We start from the raw sequence: 12,032 nt of genomic DNA, 5'->3' as shown, positions 1-12,032 counted from the left end.
TCCCAAGCAACTTGCAACACATGTGGGAATGATTCGGGGTCTCAAGAGAACATTGGGGATAGATGACTAGTCTTCCACGGGGGTATTTTTTAGTCTTTAATTATGTAATTTTTAATTTGTAGGATTTTAATTATGTATTTTTTTATTTTCTAGGATTTTAATTATGTAATTTTTATTTTTAAGATTTAAATTATGTAATTTTTATTTTTTAATGTATTTTTATAATGTAGAAATATTTTTAGTAATTGAAGTATTTAAATTGAATAATAGAATGGTGAGACCCTTGAACTTGTCCTTAGCTAAGAGCATGGATGTTGGTGTTGTGCTCTTGCCTAAGGACAAAAAGTAAAAGTGGGTCCGGACCCACTTTCATGCTCTTAGCTAAAGCACAAATGTGGATGCTCTAAAGTTTGGTGAAGGAAACAAAGCACAATGTGCTAATTGGTAGGCCTTAAATACATACTTTCTTCCATCCCACAAAAGTTTACTTTTTCCAAATTTTGAAAGTCTTTTCAGTCAAATAAGGTGAGTTTATTCTCTACTAACAATATTTTAATTACCTTTTTCTTTATTTCTCTCTTACTTTCCATTTATACATCCAACCTCTCGTGTCCAACCAAAAGGAAATTTGCTTGTATGACGGAGGGAGTATATTTTTCAATTTGAAAGTTTCAAACTCTCAAGTGTCATCAAGAGGTGTTTAGCTAGTACTCCGTACTTTGGAGACTCTGAGTGCCCAATGATCCGATAGCATGTTTCTAGGTTTGGTTAGGTACCTCTTTTCGTAAATTTGACAAAGAGATTTTAGTTTCTATATCCTATATCATCTCGTGATCGATTAAGAGTAATATAAATAAAACAATTATTCAAGATCTAGAGTTTAAAAGAGAAATCAAGAAAAGAAAGACTTATTTTGCGGCTTAGATCGTGAAGTTGAAGCTTGTGACTGGGTCTCCCTCTCAACGCAACCATGAAGCGATGTTGATGCATTCGATGACGTGACCAAATTCTTGGTCCTCCCCTCTTCTTCTTCTTCTTCTTCATTTTTTTTTCCTAATTGAGTTATATTTGCTTTTATGCTTTTGTTTATTGTTTGGCTTGTTTGCTTTGCTTCCTCGATCGAGCCTTGACGTGTTAGTTTTATGATGGAGTTTTGCTAGTGATGTGAATCCGGATATTCACAATCATAGGATGCAACGACATCGAGGGCCATGGGTTGATTGGGGTCCGAAAAGAAGGTGGAGATATGGCAAGGAGCCCAGCCGGATGCGGAGGTCTGACTCAAATCAGAATTTGCCAATTAATATGGTGTCCAAATTCTCTTCTAAGACCACCATTGTTTTCATCGTCAAAATAGCTTCGCGTGAGTACCTTACACGCCTCAATCGGAGCCCGGACGAGGAAGTTATGGTCGTTTTACATTAGCCGCGCAGTCCAACAAGCAAAACGCCCGACCACAGAGACTTTGCCCGGCCTGGAGAAGAAAAACGCCCGACCCGGGCATTTTGTGCGATTTTCGAATTTTGCTAATTTTTCCTCTTTTGTTTTGCACTTTTAACCTCTAGTATAAATACCCATGTCTAGGGTTTTTGTCATTAGCTTTTGAATATTTGTAAGAGACAATTTCTCCATATTTGAGAGCTCACCTTCTTCATCTTTTGAAGACTTATCAAATTCCTTCGGGTTGCATTCGATCTTTTGCCGGGCTAAGGTTGATTGTAAAGGTATGCTTGCTAGTTCTTGTGTTGCTAGTTTGTGGAGCCATTAGGTGTTTGTGTGAAAGTGCCTTTGGGATTTCTTTCTTGTTCTTCACCTAAATCATAACACTAATCCATCCTCTATCCTTTTATCATTTTTTCTTGTTCCATTTCTTGGTTTATCTAATTTATTTATTGGGTTTATTTACAAGAATAAGTCCGGAGCAAATTCATGAATCATGAATCTTCAGTCTATAAGATTCACGTTAGCTAGTGTATTTTAGTGAATCTTCAATCTATAAGATTCACGTTAGCTAGTGTATTTTAGTGTTTGCTTTATTGTTATTTGTTTCTCTAAGTTGTAGTATGAAACTAGTTTTGTTATGATTTTATTCGCTGTTTAAATGTGGATAAGACTTTGTAAAAAAAAATCTTTATCATGCCCCTCCCTTAAATGATTAGTTTGTCAAAAAAGTAGACAACTGGTCTACACCATATAATATTCATAAATTATGAATTTACTAGTGTTCCTACTATACTATAATGTGTGCTCCTGGGCCTACTTCTACCCTTATCTCTACAAACAAGTTGGGAGTCAGAGCAATTTTATTAGACCAATATATTGGCCCTTCAAACTCACTTCCCCTACAATGTAAGCAATGATATTTTAAAGAGTTAAGTATGTTCTTTATAGTTTGATTTTTTATAACTAAACAATTTTTCATGGTGAGCGATCAAATCATTTCCAGTGACGAGAAGATCGGTATCTATATTTATAAAATTATTTTTGACCGATACTGTTGAACCATTTATATCACGTGATTCTCAAATGTTTACTATTTTATGAAACTCTCATTTAGAAAAACAAACAAATGTAAACTCTTAACAAATAGGAGAGGATATTTTTTTAGGCAAAAACTAATGTCAATTTCCCTTTTTACTTAGCAACTTCATCAAATTATTATATTATTGTGCTAAAATTTATTATTTTCATAAGTTAAAAGCAATTGTGTTATAATGATCGAGGCTATGATTAAAATTGACATTTTTTGTGATTTAAGAGTAATTGCCATTAATAAAGATTACTGGTTTTTGATGAATAGGAGTATTGCTTTTTTCCAATTTCATTTAAAGAAATGATAACCTCACTGGTATGACTATTTTTTTTTCCACACTTTAATTTAATATATGCATCAAATATGACTATTTTTCCGCGCTTTGATAATATCTATCAAAATATAAAAGACCAGTTTTTTGGCAAGCCATGTGGCACTATTTTCGGCGGGAAAGTCGCTCATTGGCAAAAAAAAAGGGCAGACATTATTGGATAAAAAATTGGCGCAATGAAATGGTGGTTTCTCAGAGAAGATTCAATACTTATGCATTGAAAAGTCATTAACTGAATCCTCAATTTTGAGGACTATTGCTGTGACTGATTTTGTGAATTTTTTATTGCAGCATAGAAACAGATGAGAGAGAAAGAAAGTGAGAATAAGAAATATGAGAGGAAGGAGAAGCGCCGGCTGTGCAGTCACCAGAACCACCACTTCAAAGATCCGATCTTTACCGGCAACAGCGTCTGCAGGGCGGCATATGCGTGAAACGGAAGGCAAGGCTGACGGTGGGGCTGCGGGCGTGAGCGAGTAAGGAAGGAGGCAGAGCAGCACCACGGGTGAAGAAGGCGCGGCGATGTGGAAGGAGAGCCGGCGAGGAAGAAGGTGCGGCGCTCTAGCCGGTAGCTGATTTCCGCCACCTATTAGGAAGGAATGAGGGAGAGAGAGATGGAGGCGTCGCATGTTAGCTTTCGGGTTTGAGAAATATTAATTCAATGTTATATTGTTTGGACTTTAATTTAATGTTTAATGGGCTTTTAGTGTGTTGGGTTTTGAAGTATAATTTCGATTTCAAATAATGGTATAAAATCAATTTAGAGTATTGTACATCTTTTTCAGTTAAATAGGATTTTTATTTGAGTGTTGTCTCTATTATTATATTTTATGCTAAGTTTTAATTTGGATTTCTAATTTATTAGATTTTATATAATATATATTTTTAAAATGAAATTTCTTTCATTCATTAATTAAATTTATATGTATATAGTTAGAATTTAGTTGACTTTGATTTACTAATATTTCTATTTTTTAGACACCACGAATTTTGAATGGTGTATAAATTGAATTTATATCTAGCTAAATCAAATAAGTAATAATTTAAAGTTTAAATATTAAAATAGTATTCAATCATCTGCTAAAATATGAAATATTTCATTGAGAATGGGTTGAGAGAAGTACAAATATCTTTTTGTTGTCGTTTATAATATATTTAATTGTTTATAATATTACAAATACTCTTTGTGTGAAATAAAAAAAATTAAATTAAATAGATATGACATGGTTAACAAAAATATAATGCTTTAAACATACATATTATATCACACATTAAGTATTTAAAATACTACTCTTAATATTATGTATAAGCAAGTTTTTAAAAATTTATAAACTCAATTTTTTTATAATAGTTGAGTTTTTACTCTTAATAACATGTGATGTTTGTCGCTGATCTATGATATTTGTGGGCGATCGTGTGTGGGCGATTGAAGAATTTCGATCAAATTCTTCATTAGTAGAGTGTGCGTATGAGGTTGTGATTGTTAGAGAGTAATAAAAATTGAAAGAGGTATAAAATATTAATGGCCTTAATGTGTGCTAGAACATAATGCTTAGAATTTAATTAATTATGAAATATATGAATAAAACTAAGTATTAATTTTAATGTTTAAAGTTTTGTATTCCAATAGTTAATTTCTCGATAATGAAATCTAATTCTAGATTTGAATTAATTCAACTATAACATTTATATTATAAGTGGAGATAAAATCACTAACCTCCATTCATGCTTTCTTCATTTGATGTAGAGGTTGAATCCACCAATTGATGTTAGTCCTCTCGTTGACTGGATCCTCCATAATTGATGTTATCCCCTTTTTGATCTCAAGTCTTTAATGATTCTTTTGATGGATAAAGAATCAATAATTTATCATTCCCATAATATATGTAAGTATATCTGTATATGTGAATACCATTGCATGTATATCATTTATTTGCAATTGATCACGTATTTCCTTTTCTGTATTTCGACAATGAGCAAAACCTCATTTATATAGAAATCTTTGCACCTCTCCGTAAAGACGTGACTTTCCACAATATGCAATTAAATGAATAGACACAACTTTTGATTAAGGTAGTTAATTAACTGCCTTTTCCTAATCAATCTAATAAACTAACGGTACACATTAAAAAATATGCATAATCCTTACATTATTATATACTAGTATATATGTACACATTATAAAACCTTTCGTATATACATATACTATATTATAATGAATCCATACATAGAGTTTTGTTCTGCTGCGCGACGGATTGTGCGCGACTTGTAGGCGACATGACACACCAATCGCCATCCACCCTTTTCCTTTTATATTTTATAAATAATTCTGTTTGTTTTCTATAATCAATTCTGATTTTTGACTTAGTTCTAAATTGTCAATTCATTTTTTTCTTCTAGCAGTAAACACTTGCACAACATTAATATTTCATCACAGACTCTAACTAGCCACCCACTAATACCCATGGTATTTCACCGGCATAAATAGCCTTGCACCCTCTGTCGTCGCCATCAGAAGTGTAAACTCACATTCGTCCAGCAATAGTGCCCCACCCGGAATCTGCACGATTTCTACTGGAATTTCTCAGCACTGTCAAAAAATCGAATCGCAATCAAAACCCTCCGGTGATGCGTTTCAATGCCTCACGGCATCTGGCGGCAGCACGTACGGTTTCAGTTGCCCAGCTTCGATTATAGGGAACATGAGGGGATCTTCCCCTCAACTTCAGACTTGAATATTTCCTCGTCTTGCTTGTTGGTACTCAATCTTCTCAGCTCCGGATTTGGGAGAAGCAATTTAAGATCATTTAATTTGGAACGGCAGGGGTGCGGGAATATGAGAGGAATTCTAGAAATTTCTATGCATATGTTGATGAAAAATTGCATGCTACTTTCTAGTATCAAATAGGAATTTGTAAATTTGAAATTTCAATTGGAATGCAAGCAATCAAATTCCATAGATAGATATAGTGAAATCAAAAGAGAGAATGGAGGAGACGATGAATAAGAATAAATTGAAGGACAGAAAAAATAAAAATAAAAAAAGGAAAGAAAACAAGTTACCGAAATTCATAAACAGAAATTGCTAAAAATCAGGAAGTGAATCCTACGTGGAATACTAGTCGCTCACAAACGCTTAAATAAGGTGTGCAGCAGATCTTTTCTCTCCATATATATATCTATATATAATTATGTCATATTAGAGGTAAGAGAGGAGGGTTATCAATACACACGATCCTAATTCTTTAATCGAAACCGGTCCATCACAGTATCGTCTTTTTATATTAGAATCCTTAATTTATTATGAACTTAATCCAAAATATTAAACCAATAGATACATAGGTCACATAAGAATATAAATATTCTTACATTCTCACTTGACCTTTGTGTCGCCCTGATGGTTTAATTACTATAATGCGCACTTTTATATCAAGTTCATAAATTCTTTAAATACCATATAAAATTAGAACTAATTGAATCATGGCGGTCACACGTCATTAAGCGACATGATCCCTTCCATGTATCACAAACCAATTCTAACTTTATACTGACCTTTCATTGAGATGATCCTTTATTCTCAATTTATCATATGTTATCCAAAAACCACAATTGTATACAATCTATAATGATAACATATTCAATAAACAGAAACACAACTATAATTGAATTCCAAAGTGTCTTACACCTTATGAGCACAATATAATTCGCAAGCAAGGCTTTCTCTATAATACCCATATGTTTTTCATGGCCAATAAACATTTGGGTGATAATCCTTTATTTAACAGATCCGCTTCAATTATATTAGTCCTTATATGCTCAATGGACACTTTATGTTTCTGTACTTCTTCATTTACCGACAAATACTTCAACGTCATGCATATCACCTTTCAAGTATTTATCTTTCCTTTAGAAGAAGATTTCTGCGAAATTATCACAATAAAATCTCAGCGGCTTGGCTATAATGTTAACAGTTCCAAGTTCCGAGATTAAATTTCGCAATCACTTTTCATGAACTTTGGCCTCAAGGCATGCCAAAATTCAACGTTTATAGTGGGAATAGTAATGACAAACTATTTTCCACTTTTCCATAATATTGCTCCCACAACTTAAAGGAACAAATAGCCAAACGTCAATTTTCTACCATTGACGCATCCGGCATAGTCTGAATCTGTATATCCATTGACTTTTAAGTCATTGGATCCCCTTTACATAAGCATGTGCTCTTTGGTTCCTTACAAATACCCGAGAACTTTCATTGCAGCTTTCCAGTGATCCTTTTAGGATTACTTTGATATCGACCTAACATACCAACAATAATGTAATATTTGGTCACCTACATGTTTGAACATAGTTCAACCTCCCAACCACTGATGCATATGGAATTCTTTCCATTTCCTTATGCTCCAATTCAATTATAAGACATTATCTCCTTTCTTAATTGGAGCTATCCTTATAGAGCAATTTTCCATTCTATATATCTCTAAAATTTTTTATAGATATATCCTTTATGAGACAACTTTAACAATCCTTGTGATCTAACTCAAAATATTTCTATTTCGATCACATAAGATGTCTCACTTATATCTTCATTTCAAAATTCTTATGCTCCAATTCACTTTTAGGACATTCATTGTACCGAACTTGTCTCCTTTCTGAATTGGAGCAATCCTTATAGAGAGATACTACTTGTTAAGATCATGTAACATACCCATGTCATTTGCAACAATCAAAATATCATCAACATATAAGACTCAATTCATAAACTTGCTCCCACTGATTTTTACATAGATAATCGATGATCTCTACAAAATCATATGACATAATGGTATCATTAAACTTTAAAATACCATTCACAGGAAGCTTATTTTAGCTCATATATTGACTTACTTAGCTTACATACTAATTTTTCTTGTCATGTGGTCAAGAATCCTTCAGGTTGGTCCATATACACTTTCTCTACCATTTCTCCATTCAGAAAAGGTGGATTTTACATCCATTTGGTGAAGCTCGTGATCATAATGAGCCACCAAAGCCAAAATAATTCTTAAAGAATAGTCACTTTTCATGGCTCGTTGGAATGAGTAAATATTTATCACGTCTTATGTCACATTCACTTTTAATAGTGTAAACCACAGTAATTTGAAAAGACATATTTTATTTTCCTTACTGATCGTTTCAATATTTATTGTGGTTCACTATTCTCCTCCAAAATTGTGACAGGTTCATCTACTTCATTTTCGGTAGTGGGTTTTACACATCATCATGTTGTTCTATTGTGTATTTTGATTGTGATACAATAGGAACAACAACATTAGGTGCAACAACATGTGGATGAACCTTATCGTAGACTTCATGAACATCCACATTTTACCACTCCCACTAATTTTCACCATTTTCAATGAACCTAGCATTTCCCATTTAAAATATTCTCGTACTATGGTTAGAACAATAAAGTGTATACCCCTTTGATTTTTCCGGATAGACAATAATAATAAAAAAAATCACTGACAATCCTGAAATCAAAATCTTTTCATGTGGTATAACATTACTTATGCTCGACAACCCCAAATACGAATATGCCTTAAGCTAGGTCTCCTTACCGTCCATAGTTCTAAAGGAGTTTTAGGAACTGTCTTACTAGGAACCTGATTAAGCATATACATTGTTGTCTTTAAAGCATAAATCCACAACAAATAGGGTAACGTATAACAACATGACATAAGTCTAACCATTTCCCTTAAGGTACAATTCCACCTTTCCGTTTTGGAGTATCGAGCATTGTACATCGTGCACAACACCTCTACTTTGAGTAACTTTACAAATGGACATGGATAATATATATTATATAAAAAAAAACTCAACAACTCTATCTGATCTCACAACTTTAACTTTTCTATCTAACTGCCATACACCTTGTCAATGAATATCTTTAGGACATTCACTGGCTTGGATCTTTTATGCAATAGATATTTATTTCATATTGTGAGTAATCGTCAATAAAGATGATTAAGTAATTTTTATCAACCCAAGGAGTATCAAAATGACCGCATATATCAGTATGTATTACTTTAATAAGTTGAGTGCTTCTCGTGGCTGATTTCTTTATAATGTGTGTAGTATGCTTCCCCATAACGCAATCAACACGTATTTAGGATACTAAATTCCGACTTTGAGGAAGACTTTCGTACTTTACCAACCTCATAATCCTTTCTTTGGAAATAGGACCTAATCTTTAATGCCACAAGAACGCCAAACTTTTACTTGACCAACAACGCTTAACGCCTCGACTTTCAATATTAAATAAGGATTCAGAAAACTTTGCATCAAGATTTATCAATTATGTGAATCAAATAATGTACCAATACCATAATAGTAATCATTTCAGTACGATGTAGATTCACCATGTTCAATCTTGATATTAAAACTTAAGTTATCCAATCCATTTACAGAAACAATATTTATAGCACACTCAGGCACACAGAGATAACCGTTAAGATCTACATGACATCCGATGTCTAAGATCAATCTGTAAGTCTCAATGCCTTCGTTCCATGCCCTTATCATGTTTCTTTATGAACAATTATTGTTCAAATCCTTTTATAGATTGGATCGAACTGAATCCATGTTTAATCATGAGACATATGGATTGTAGCACCAAAAACTGACCACTAAGTATTATTAGGCTCTTCGATAAGATTTAATTAAAAGTAAACAAAAACAGTTATGTTCAACTTTCTTATCGAACCAAACCTTCCTTTTTAGGACAATCTTTCCTGAAGTGTTCTATTTTCATACAAATGAAACACTTCTTTTCCTTATGGATATGCTTTTCCGGACCTTTCAGAAAAGATTTATCCTTCTTTTGTCCTATTTACTTAGATTTCCTTTACTGGTGCCTATACCTCCAAGACCTATGAGATTCGCAACTTGAAATTTTATCTTCTTTAATCTCCCTTCCTTTTAAACCAACATGGCCTTAATTCTTTAAATGTTCCATGTATCTTTAATGGTGTTATAATTCACCTGGCTAAATTCAACATGTAGGGAGTTTATGATAAATTTTGGCTGACATTTGCTCATGAACCTCCATTCTCAAGGTCGTTAACTTTACTGTCTGTCAAGTTAGACATGTTTGTCACATGATCGTGAATCGGCTGAGACCAGTCAAACTATATTGTAGTAAGCCCATTCATTATACTTCTACATTTGACTTATCAGTCAACTCCGATCGTGAACACTCTTTAATTTTCTTAATAAATTCCCTAGCTTTTACTGTCATGGACAAAGATGACCTCAAATTTTCTGTCATCGTCATTCTCACGAGGCTCAACCTACTTGATCACTCCCAAGTCTCACATTGAGATTTTTAGTTACAGAGTGACATCTATAATGGTTAAGATTCCTCTTGCGTTCGTATGACATGGTCCAATATCTTTACACCCAGCGTTAGCCGGATCTATTCAGATCATTCTCCATAATTTTGCCCATTAATTTAATGACAGAGTTAGCATATGCATACAAATTTTATAAAGCTGCAACATTTATACATGCTTATCTATACGTGCATAGTTCTTTAACACGGATTCATAAACAGTAATAAAAACTTTAAATAACATGCATTCAAGTAACCTTTGGACAATACTTAAGCACATGTACTTTCAGCGATGCTAAATATATACTTTAACAATTAATCAAACTAAACATATATCAAATAAGCATGTTGTCTTTGGGTGTACATACTAAATTATACATGAGTAAATGATTAATCCTTTTCGTATTTATTAACTATATACAATGATCCACCTTTGGGTGATCTCCCAGTATATAGATAAAAAATAATTGATCAATCAAAATCTTATGTCATTTATAGCATCTCTATAATCATGATCAATTAATTAACATTTATCATTTTCAATAAATAAATACAATATAACAAGACCACTTTGGTGATAAACACGTTATATATTATTTAAATATTGAAATCTTTAATGGGTAGAATATCCTAATATTGTTTTAACATTTCATAAAACAATTACCCAACACAAAAGCGGAAGCATATTAACCAAAATCGAAAAATCCAAGACCATTCAAATTTCAATTTTGAAATCACATAAATGGTGAATTAACCAAATCTAGATTGGCTCTGATACCAACTGTAAGTCATATCTCTATGCTTTAATGATTTCGATAATGAAATCTAATTCTAGATTTGAATTAATTCAACCATAGCATTTATATTATAAGTGGAGATAAAATCACCAACCTCCATCCATGCTTTTTTCATTTGATGTAGAGGTTGAATCCACCAATTGATGTTAGTCCTCTCGTTGGCTGGATCCTCCATAATTGATGTTATCCCCTTTTTGACCTCAAGCCTTTAATGATTCTTTTGATGGATAAAGAATTAATAATTTATCATTCCCATAATATATATAAGTATATCTGTATATGTGAATACCATTGCATGTATATCATTTATTTGCAATTGATCACGTATTTCCTTTTCTGTATTTCGACAATGAGCAAAACCTCATTTATATAGAAATCTTTGCACCTCTTCGTAAAGACGTGACTTTCCACAATATGCAATTAAATGAATAGACACAACTTTTGATTAAGGTAGTTAATTAACTGCCTTTTCCTAATCAATCTAATAAACTAACGGTACACATTAAAAAATATGCATAATCCTTACATTATTATATACTAGTATATATGTACACATTATAAAACCTTTCGTATATACATATACTATATTATAATGAATCCATACATATATCTATATATAATTATGGCATATTAGAGGTAAGAGAGAAGGGTTATCAATACACCCGATTCTAATTCTTTAATCGAAACCGGTCCATCACAATATCGTCTTTTATATTAGAATCCTTAATTTATTATGAACTTAATCCTTAATATTAAACCAATAGAGACATAGGTCACATAAGAATATAAATATTCTTACAGGTCAAAATTACCACTTAATTGGTAGTTTGCTACCGCAACATGGTGCATCTCCCAAGTTTGTTCAATTGTATATTTATGACACGGATAATGAGATCAATAATAGAATGAGATGTGTAAGGTATGCATTTATAATTATATGATTTTAGTGTTAAATTTAAGTTGATTTTGTTATATTTTATTTTAACGTACTACTTATTA

Source organism: Salvia hispanica, chromosome 1, assembly GCF_029641045.1.
Source record: "Salvia hispanica isolate PSC_SH4W2 chromosome 1, Shi_PSC_v1, whole genome shotgun sequence".
Taxonomy (NCBI): Eukaryota; Viridiplantae; Streptophyta; class Magnoliopsida; order Lamiales; family Lamiaceae; genus Salvia; species Salvia hispanica.
Note: the sequence above shows the minus strand (reverse complement) of the source record.